Genomic DNA, 11887 nt, shown 5'->3' with positions numbered 1-11887 from the left:
GGCTGTAATGTATAATAATGAAGCTGCTCCACACTACACAAACAGTTCAACCAAGTGCGATGAAGCTTGAAGCGCTTCCGCAAAAAATTGGATTTAGAACTAAAAGCTCAGGGACAAAAAGTTACAAGGGTTTATTGTGGTGTGAGAAGCCCTGGTGATTTTCAAAAGAGATTTTATCCTACCGTGAAGCTGAAAAGCCAAAAAGCACCCTACAACTGTTTCATCCTTATTGGGATTCATCAACAGTGCACACCTCACGAAACCCAGAGAAATTCGAACCAGCCCTTTTCCGTTCAATGGTTGAAAACGTTACTGCTTCGCCGCGAGTGACTGAACAGCAGTGTGATTAGCTTCTCTCACTGAAGTATGAATGACAGTTTATCCCGTAACGCTGCTGTCCAGCACCGCGTGACCATGCGGTTAATTGTTCAACCACTGGACAAATAGGCGCGGGTGTGAAACTCTCTAATTTCCGTGAGATGAGCACTGCTGATGCTTCCGAAAAAGGAAGAAATAGCTGTACAGAGCTTCGCAACTTTTCAGCAGCACAGGAATAGATGTCAGCTACAAAAGTTTAACCGTGCCCCCGGAACACTTTAAAATTACTAGTATTAAACGAAGTCGACCAGTTTTGTTTTGAAATACTGGAGTATATCGCTACCGAATACTGTATACGTTCAGTAGACTTCTGAGAAGTTTCCCGCAGTTTATTGACTTTTTATTGGAGGGCACTATTCATATGAGGATGACAGTGCATTTTAGTACATTGAAAATGAGAGTACTTCTAATCTTTCGGTAGATAAATTCATCACACAGCATGTAAACAAACACTGTTCTTAACGTATTTTTGTTGCTATTTACGTCAGTTCATGAAGGCTTTAGTACTTTTATCCTGTTCACCTTTTATAAAGCCGCTGTACTTTCATATAAATCACAGGCTTTTATAGCGGCGTCTCTTCCTATACAATTTTAGGTGAGTTAATATCTTAAAAGCAGACTGTAGGGAAGACTAAACTAATTAATGCTTACCGGTAAAACCTGATGAAACCACATGAGATGGATCCAGTGGCCATTCTGGCTTAACTGATTGGCCAACTACATAAGTTCAGTCCTCATAGTTACTGTCTGAAGACACCTCACCAATAAGTTAAAAGGATAAATTCCATATATACGAGACCACTTTCCCAAAATGTTTTCATGATCTGATTTTATGTAAAGTGAAGCGACAATAAGGCAAATGACTAACAGACTGCGCTTCCATTGGGTAGAATCGCAAGGGACAATCGTTATAGTGTGACAGGTGTGTCATGTGGTTTCTAAAAGTTGACAGGCATAACAAAAGCAATCAAATGATTAGTTCACATATCAATTTGATCTATATAACAGCTGTCTAAATCACGGACTAGCTAAGGTTATTCCGAACGAGTAACAATATAACGACAATGATTCGTTGCAGTTTGCTTGCTTGCTCCTGATGTCGCTCGTTTTACATCTTGACTTCCACATAAACATGGTCATTAATTTTTTTCTGTCTGCATTGACCATCGAACCTCAGCACCTTAACACAACTCATTTTCGCTAAGGTTGAATCGCTTGGTTTAGGCGAATGCTTAAAGTCAGCTTACCTATCTAGCGATAAAAGTCGGCATTTTTCTGCAGCAGCATGTTCTCTGATACCACTGGCCCTGTGAATTCAAATGTAGCACACATGAGTTGAGTTTATCTAGAGGTAACCCACTACTCAGACCACCACCAGCTTTATCCTTCTTGGAGCTCTCCTGATCGGGCCAACTGGAGTCTAAATCACCGAACACAAAAATGGCCAAGTACATCTGTAGCTGATCCAGCAGCAACAAAACACTGATCGACATACGCGTGTTCCTAATTTCAGAAGTCTAATGGGGCCACCAAAACATCACCTGATCTATTTCGTTTTATGTGCCCGATTGGGACGAAAAGCTCAGTGACCGAGGGTTTCATTACATATTTGGATAATGTGCGCATTGTGCAGCCTAATCGATAAGTAAGCACAATGTAGCAGGACCCCAAAAGTTATCTTTGGAGGCTAGATTGGTTTTCACGATTCCGTGTATCTCAAGAAGTACTAAATAAATCAAGGTTGAAAAATCAAGGTTTAGGGTACGAAGGTCTTTATGGCTGGTTCATTCATTACAGTGGGTGAAAGTCATTAGACCCTAAAAGGAGTTGGAGAAATGTTCCAGCGCTCTAGATATGATTCATTGTCGAAGTAAGGTGAGGCCACTCATAAGTACTAATTGTCTATACGGATTAGATTTAAAGCGTCCGCTGATTCCACAAGGCCAGTGCTTCGCATCTATTGACTCTTTTTTTTATTAAACCGGTGATGAACGAGTACACCAGACGGAAATGTTTATATAATAACTTCGTCTCCGACATCGTCTAACGATGTCCACTGGATCAAGGGCAAAATAGGTGGCCAAATTTATCGGACTTGCATCACAAATTCACGAACGTCAAACATCGTACTAGAGAATCACTGAAGAGCTCTAATGGAACAACAAAGAAACTGAAATTTTGCAGTCCAAAGAACAGACAAAAGCCCTGGAATGGTATTAATGAATACCTGAGATAATGTCATAAAAATGAGTGAAGTTCTTTAGAACCAAGGGAAATGGGACAATTACAGTCTAAGAAACAAGGAAACGTGACCTGCCCCAGTTGTTCTAATATGCTTTGCTAGGTGAACGTACGATGGCTTCTTCCCTGCGTCGCGACGCTCTATATTATGTAGCCTTCCTAAAGTCTACAACGATAGTACTTTGCATACACAGATGGCCTCATTGGAACCTAGTCCAGCGAGTTTCCGAGCCCATTTAACCAACCACAAGGAATCTAGCTACACGATCTGAAATAGTGGCTTGTGTTAACCGTGTTCTTGCAAACTTGACTAATTTCCAGAAACCCACAGCAAAATATAAGTCGTGTCACTTGCAAACGTTCACCTTAAGGAGACAATTGGTATACTACTGACAAATGCTAGTGAATGAATGTCCATGCCTTGTTTATGCACCAGAGCAGTACAGTTCTGTTTCTACATCAAAAGCCATAATGTCTACCGGAGATGCAGTGTTCCGCATCAAGGAATTTCGGGGATATACTACTACTGATTTTCTGCCAGTAGTTTTAACGTAAACTACTTCAAAAATACTGAAGAATGAAGAGTGTTTTTCTACATGAATGACGCTGCAAACCAGTGGTTTTGTTGTATCGTGCTGGGGCCGAACTATTGGGTTACGCCTGCACTGCGCCTGCCAGACTACGCGATAGGGAGAAGACAGAGAACTGGGGGACATGGCCGTATTGCCAGGACAAAACGTACAGAGCCTCTGCGTAAATATATAGGATGACTAATTGGCCAAATATGGTCGTTCACTTGTTCGCTCCATACAGTCAATGGTGGTGTTCCGGTCGTGAACATTCTCAGGCCCACTGCGCTGGTCGTGTGTTGCTAGGCCATGTTTGGTGGGAGCCGCCGACTCACCTACTTTCCGGACGTGTCGAACCGATGGTGACCTTGGGGATGCGTCACTCTGTGCACATGTGCTTTTTCTTCTGTCTGGGCGCGCCCTGACAGGTTAACTATATTGGGAATGAATCTTGGGTGAATTTATTTGGTATAGGAGACTGCTGTGTGAAGTACTAATACAAGGTACTAATAATGCAGTTGTCTTGAAACTAGCACTGAAACATCACACCTGTTCAGCAATATTTCATTTGGTTGTGATTTGCATCAAACAATAAGAAAAGGTGACTGGAACTTAACAGTAATTTGGTCATTTTGGAGACAACCGTGCTATTCGGAGCGTTCTAGATTATCGCAACCCTACGACACGTCCGAAGTTAATGGTTCGTTTGGACATAAGGATATCCCCACGTTGATGGTGGATGCGGTAGAATGAACCTAGTGGACCGCAGTCATATTATCACCCCTCTGATTGATGTCAGAAATAAATACTTTTGCCTTGAACTGAATTTGCCTTTCAAGTGACCGATCCAGACCCAGAGCAGTTGATTTAGCCACGATACCCAGTGTCACAGCAGTTCCGATATATCAATATGTGCGAGCTTTAGATCTCAATGCGAAATTTTGCTCAACACTGTCAATCGGTGCAGATGATGATGGTGGCAAAACATCTGCAACAGAGTTGTCCACCTTCAAACGATCACCAATGATCCATCCAGCAAACTGACGAAATCGTCCTTTTTGATTGTATTCGCATCTCCGGGAATCAAAAGATTTTCTCGTGTAAATTCAGTAAGATCTGAGTCCAGTTACACACCAGACCATCAGGCAGACAAACGGTTAATACGTCGTAGATTTCTAAGGTCAGCACTTTCTCCAGTAATTACCTCTATCAATTAGAAAATTCTTTATGGGACTGACAACATGCTTTTATCATTTGAGGAGTATTGTCCTAAAGTGAATCCGGTCTTCTTGATTAAAAACTTCAAGGGAAATTCGTTTGCATCATTTTGCAACCACGTACTAAGTAAACACGTTTCGGTTGAACATAGCCAAATACGTGGCCTCAGTTACATTACAGACTGACAATTTTATCATAGGCTAGCGGTCGCTCTTGTGCATTAGAGTAAGGGAATCCTCCAATAACTCGATAATGCCCCATTCACTCAAGGCTTACGATAGAGGGTGAATAACACGATAGTTGCCTCTCTTTTATAGTAGTAAGCCTATCTGAACTAAAAGACGGGCCACCCACTGTCTCGAGGTATGCATGAAACTTGTGGAAAAAGTGAAACTTGGAGTATACTGGCCTCAAAAGTTTCACGATCTTTATGTTTGGTAACTTTGCTGACGTCAGTCAATTTGGCCAGAACTACTGTGAAGCTCGTGATTCGCTCTTTAGGAAAAAAACAAGCCAATGAATGACTTTACTAAGAGCGTTACTTCAAATACGGTGCTTACTGAAATAAGGCGTTTGCGCATCTTGAAATTATTGTTGACTGGGCTTACTGCTGTTTTTGATGAACGTGGACTTCTAGCATACCAGGCGAACTAGTCAGTAAAATTTAAGTTTATAAACCACAAAAAACTTAAATTCGACCAGTTCAGTCTACTTCATCCGTGCGCCTTTTAACAATGACAGGGTCTTTCAAAACGACTTTGTTAAAAATATCCCCATCGAATGTCGTGGAACGTGAACACAATTCCATTTCAGTGGAGTCTTTTGGGATAAAGACAAGGTGATTTCAGAAAAAAACATAACGGTACATCTGGGCGAGCACATGTTTTGCCAATGTAACTCTCATCATCCTTCAAAAGTCTTCTGCTTGACCTGTAATGGTGGTGCTCGACTACTATTCGGTTTCCCAAAGACAACGTTCTTACGTCTCTATGACAAATTAACACAGTAATGACCATTACGAAGAGTGGTAGAAGCTTCACTTGTATGCATATCTCTCCTATCTTCTACTGGGAATCTCATTACCTTATCCCTTAAAGTATATTTTGTTTCTGTCTAACAGTTGACTCGTAAACGAGGGTTCTCAGCTACTGACAACGATGCAGTAGTCTTCGGGAATGGCTTCACCTGTTCATAAATAATCTACCAAAAGATTCAGACAGATTACTTAAACTTTGATCGATGACCCTCCTGGTCTGTGGCATTTCGGAGCCGATAATTTTGCAATGTAGTTGTCATGGCATCATAACAATGATAGTGTGAAATATCGGGGGGTGCGGAAGGTGGTAGCGACTTCGGTAAGTGGGGTTTTCCAACCTAAATCGATCTTTGTGGAGGAAGTTCGACCTATCTCAGTGAATTCGCTCACAGTAATTCCTGAATCACTTTTTTGGAGACACGAAATATTTGCATTTGTGTCTTGAACGAAGGTCGCATGCGACGCATTACCGATAAAATCGCAAGCAGTCACTGGAGCTCTTAAGACCTGCTATTCTTACAGGGACGAGTTTCACAGAAATCGTGTGCCGTCCGATGTAGCACTTCAACAACTGACGGCAGCCTTGCAGTTAGTCACACTATTACGACTCATCAACCTACCGTCTAGCCCCATCAGACCGGTCATTTTTTGCAAAATCTCTGTTCAGTTGAGGCAGCTGAGGAAACCTTTGCTGTGTTTTAAAGCATCTCGTTTCTGGTCTCAGGTGTTAACTTCGAACTTTGTGCATAATTCCAGGTCATGTTCATCGCGATAGGATGCGACAGTGGATACCCGGAAGAGTTTGTCAACCTCCTCAATGTTGGGTCCATTATTTGGGGAAAATACACAACGGTTTGAAACCAGGTCGTATTTGTTGCTGTACCGAAACCGTCCTTCTGTAATCTTGGAAAGGATCCTAAAAGAAGAGTTTCGCAATCTAGCCGTGCAATTCACTGCGAAATCACTCAACTTTGGGCCGAACTGGCCGTGATAGCTGTTACTTTATGCGTGTCATACTAGTTCATTAGTCTAGATCTACCAAGATGTGACAGAACCATTCAACTATTGGATCAAACAACCTAATCCTTCGATGTTTTCAATCACTTGGAATGGTCCTCAATGATGGACCACTTGACTGGAAGCGTCAGGACTCATTTCTTGGTATGCCAATAGCTCTTATGTAAAAATTTATGACAGTGTACGAGGTAGGCTGAACGCTGAGCGTCGTTGTGTACCTTAATTGTAGCCTCCAAGCATAAAAAGAATGGAAAATACTATGTGGGGACCCGTCAAAGAAACTCACCACATTTTTGGACAGAAAGGCCTTTGGGGGCAGATTCGTCGAAAACTCCAGGCTTATCCTAACATTCACAAAAATCAGCGTGCAATTCAGCAGTAAAATTTATGGTAACTTTTGGACTACACATACCTGATGAGTTATCAGAAAAGAAAGCCAAGTCACGGACCGTGCAGAGTTTTCATCGAACTTATAGGTAATATCAAAACAGAATTTGATTCCTTGAGGATTGTTGAAACTAGAACATAAGGTGGACTTAGTGCAGCACATTCAGTTGAAGAATATCATAAATCAGACCAGTGTTTACAACTCGAAATCCTTTCCGGGAAAAATCGCAAATGATCAAAACATGGCAACTCCGAAAGTAATTAGCTAGGGCCAGACGGACAAGGCCTTCTCCTTGAATGCAGTTGCAAATTCCCATGGGACCCACTTCATTGCTTATCGCATTGGTCATTTTGCTGTCATATCCTTTCCAAAAACCAACCGAATTCTATCTTTCACGTGTGAGACCTGTTTTGGTAAGTGCTCCAAAAGAATGCTGGAAGAATTTCGCTGGTGACGTGCTTCTTCGACATATTATATGCATCAACTGAGAACCTTTTCAAGACGAATGCAGTGAAAGGGCTCGGTGTTTTCAGGGATGTTTCAGGAGGGTAGTCGAGTTCATTGTTGAATAAGGTTTCACGCGCTACATAAGGAATTGTCGTGTTAAGTTAAAAGCCAAAAAACTCAATTGAGTTTAAAGGCAGGCATAAAACCACTTGGTGAGAAATCTTCGACTAACGGGCTAACCCAATGGTGATGTTGCGTAAGAATTTGTTATCGTTTGGAGTGAACCACAAAGACCTATGATCAAGGTCCGGTGCCTATTTGAAATTAGACATTCGGCTTTGTTCTTTCGGTTTAGCACATTCTAGTTAGATCACGTGTTGCTCACAAATTCTGCTGCCGCATGTGGGTTATTATGTGCTAATACTGATGGATTATGGGTTAAAGAAACGAAGTGAATTTCGGTCGGTTCTGACTTTGAACTCCTGGTTCGAGCAACTCATGTGAAATACCTACCGCATATGACCACACACCTGTCAGTCCGGCTGATCCAAGACCACTAAGGAAAGCACGTCATTTCTGCGCTTCCTGAAAGGTCTCAGGTGCCTTGATACTCCGTCCTACGACAGTTGGGTGAGAAGACTATAGAGGAAAATGTTGAGAGCTCGTCGGCTTGTTCAGTGAGCTGGGCAGTTTGATCGCAAACGTCTCATCACCAGCTGACATGAGATCATAAGCGCGTTTTCGGGAAGCGTAGCGATTGGTTGGTAGTTGTGCGTTGATTAGTGTTGCGTGTGTGCTATTATACGTGCTGCTAGCCTTCGATCACGATTAGTTGTTCGGTCGGGCGGTTCTGTTGGTTGTTCTGTTACCCTGTGTCCTGATTCGTCGATACCCACGTGACCCTTGAGCTTGGTATCCTCTGTCTTCGTACTCTGTAGTGACCTCTGTCCATGGCCCTTCGAAATTCCGACGTGCTATCTTTATTGAACCTACTCCAAAGGATTTTTTTTCTGTTTGTGAATCCAAAATTCGGTTCTCCTTGAGTATTCCGGTTGAGATGTTGGTCCTTTGAACGTAGTGATGCCTAAATTGGATCAAGTTCAATGCACCGATTGATCGAATCTGATATGGTGTACAATGCTTCCACAAATTTCCTTCTGTGTCTTGTGTTTTCCAGATTGAATTTATGGCCTTCTTGGTCTTTGTGTATGGATATCAAGGATAGGGGGTCATGTCTCCTGATGACCGCGTTGTGTCCCTTTATTCGTGCGCATAATCTCCTCCCAGTTCGTCCAACGTACACTTTGTTCCAGGTGTTGTCGGTGATTTGAGATCTCACACTGTTCCTCTGGGTTTTGTCTTGGTTGTTCTTCGGTTTTGAAATTAATTTCCTTAGAGAGGCATTTGGTTTGTGGGCCACGCTGATGTCAACTCGACTGGTGATGAAACGTTTGCAGTCAAATTGACTAGCTCAGCAAAGCCGTGCAGAGTTTTCATCGAACTTATAGGTAATATCAAAACAGAATTTGATTCCTTGAGGATTGTTGAAACTAGAACATAAGGTGGACTTAGTGCAGCACATTCAGTTGAAGAATATCATAAATCAGACCAGTGTTTACAACTCGAAATCCTTTCCGGGAAAAATCGCAAATGATCAAAACATGGCAACTCCGAAAGTAATTAGCTAGGGCCAGACGGACAAGGCCTTCTCCTTGAATGCAGTTGCAAATTCCCATGGGACCCACTTCATTGCTTATCGCATTGGTCATTTTGCTGTCATATCCTTTCCAAAAACCAACCGAATTCTATCTTTCACGTGTGAGACCTGTTTTGGTAAGTGCTCCAAAAGAATGCTGGAAGAATTTCGCTGGTGACGTGCTTCTTCGACATATTATATGCATCAACTGAGAACCTTTTCAAGACGAATGCAGTGAAAGGGCTCGGTGTTTTCAGGGATGTTTCAGGAGGGTAGTCGAGTTCATTGTTGAATAAGGTTTCACGCGCTACATAAGGAATTGTCGTGTTAAGTTAAAAGCCAAAAAACTCAATTGAGTTTAAAGGCAGGCATAAAACCACTTGGTGAGAAATCTTCGACTAACGGGCTAACCCAATGGTGATGTTGCGTAAGAATTTGTTATCGTTTGGAGTGAACCACAAAGACCTATGATCAAGGTCCGGTGCCTATTTGAAATTAGACATTCGGCTTTGTTCTTTCGGTTTAGCACATTCTAGTTAGATCACGTGTTGCTCACAAATTCTGCTGCCGCATGTGGGTTATTATGTGCTAATACTGATGGATTATGGGTTAAAGAAACGAAGTGAATTTCGGTCGGTTCTGACTTTGAACTCCTGGTTCGAGCAACTCATGTGAAATACCTACCGCATATGACCACACACCTGTCAGTCCGGCTGATCCAAGACCACTAAGGAAAGCACGTCATTTCTGCGCTTCCTGAAAGGTCTCAGGTGCCTTGATACTCCGTCCTACGACAGTTGGGTGAGAAGACTATAGAGGAAAATGTTGAGAGCTCGTCGGCTTGTTCAGTGAGCTGGGCAGTTTGATCGCAAACGTCTCATCACCAGCTGACATGAGATCATAAGCGCGTTTTCGGGAAGCGTAGCGATTGGTTGGTAGTTGTGCGTTGATTAGTGTTGCGTGTGTGCTATTATACGTGCTGCTAGCCTTCGATCACGATTAGTTGTTCGGTCGGGCGGTTCTGTTGGTTGTTCTGTTACCTTGTGTCCTGATTCGTCGATACCCACGTGACCCTTGAGCTTGGTATCCTCTGTCTTCGTACTCTGTAGTGACCTCTGTCCTTGGCCCTTCAAAATTCCGACGTGCTATCTTTATTGAACCTACTCCAAAGGATTTTTTTCTGTTTGTGAATCCAAAATTCGGTTCTCCTTGAGTATTCCGGTTGAGATGTTGGTCCTTTGAACGTAGTGATGCCTAAATTGGATCAAGTTCAATGCACCGATTGATCGAATCTGATATGGTGTACAATGCTTCCACAAATTTCCTTCTGTGTCTTGTGTTTTCCAGATTGAATTTATGGCCTTCTTGGTCTTTGTGTATGGATATCAAGGATAGGGGTTCATGTCTCCTGATGACCGCGTTGTGTCCCTTTATTCGTGCGCATAATCTCCTCCCAGTTCGTCCAACGTACACTTTGTTCAGGTGTTGTTCGGTGATTTGAGATCTCACACTGTTCCTCTGGGTTTTGTCTTGGTTGTTCTTCGGTTTTGAAATTAATTTCCTTAGAGAGGCATTTGGTTTGTGGGCCACGCTGATGTCAACTCGACTGGTGATGAAACGTTTGCAGTCAAATTGACTAGCTCAGCAAAGAAATCAACGACCATAACTACAATGTGTAAAATGCAGTTCGGATTCAAGATGTGCTAAAAGCCTACAGCTTATTTCAATAAAATCTGTCGTATCGTCTGTGAAACGATGCTCCACTACGCTCCCAGACAACACACTGATGATGTCACCTCGATTAGTGACGAAACGCTTTCAATCAAGTTACACAGCTCAGCGAACAAGCCGACAACCTCCCGGCGAAGGGAACACAATTTATGGCAGACACTCTTGAAGCCCCAGACAATATACTGATTGAGCTAGTTGTCTGAATTTACACGCCAATTTTCGTGCTGCTGCAGCATCCTGTGTTCTTGTTTTGAGATAAAATATCACTTGACATCTCAAAGTTTACTGGCTGTTTAAGCGCTCCACACAATGAGGAAAAAACTAAGGGTTATAGGGAGACGAAGGTCCTAGTGTGATGAACCGGGTAGCACACAAGTAAGTGACTTGGTTCGCATGATCAAAAGAGTGTGAAGCAATACATGGCAGTTTGGTGACCCGGAGGGCTGAAGTCTGTTTTTCCAGCTAATCACAACAAACCTTACGAAAAAATTACTCGGACACATCAGAGCACCCGCTTGCAGGCGGATAGTTGCTGCGCTTCGAGATTATCCGGCAGTTAATAGACCTATCAACAAAGATTTTGTAGATTTTTTGCATTTTTGACATTGAACCAGCTTGGATCAATAGGGTAAAACAAAGTTTCAGAAAAGTTCATGAGGACCGAAACGGTCAATATACAAGCCTAGATTAACTGAATGCAAGCCTCGAGGACTACAATCCACAGTCCCGTTTTCCAACAAACCCCGAAAGGTATGTGCATAATTTATCCACTGTGTCCCTTGACTCCACTCTGATCGAAGCTCTATCGCTAGGGCCCAAATTCTGTATCCCTCGCCACAACGATAGTCGCCTTAGTATCGAGACACAATTTGAAAGTCTCCATGATCAACTCCGACAACTATCTCCAATTAGTCCTACCAACCTAGAACATTTCAAGTCGGACTTAGTAAATTGTTGTTATCAATACACCCGTTATAAAGCCAAACCTCAATACCTGATAACAAAGAAACACAAGGATTCACTGAGGGAGCTACGTGCTCGCGATGACCTCATCATCAGTCGCCCCGACAAAGGTAACGGAATAGTCGTGATGAACAAAACTGACTATATACGAAAAATGACGGACATTCTGGCTGACACAACCAAGTTCAGCCAGACAGCCAACG

Source organism: Opisthorchis viverrini (assembly GCF_000715545.1).
Source record: "Opisthorchis viverrini unplaced genomic scaffold opera_v5_17, whole genome shotgun sequence".
NCBI lineage: Eukaryota > Metazoa > Platyhelminthes > Trematoda > Opisthorchiida > Opisthorchiidae > Opisthorchis > Opisthorchis viverrini.
Note: the sequence above shows the minus strand (reverse complement) of the source record.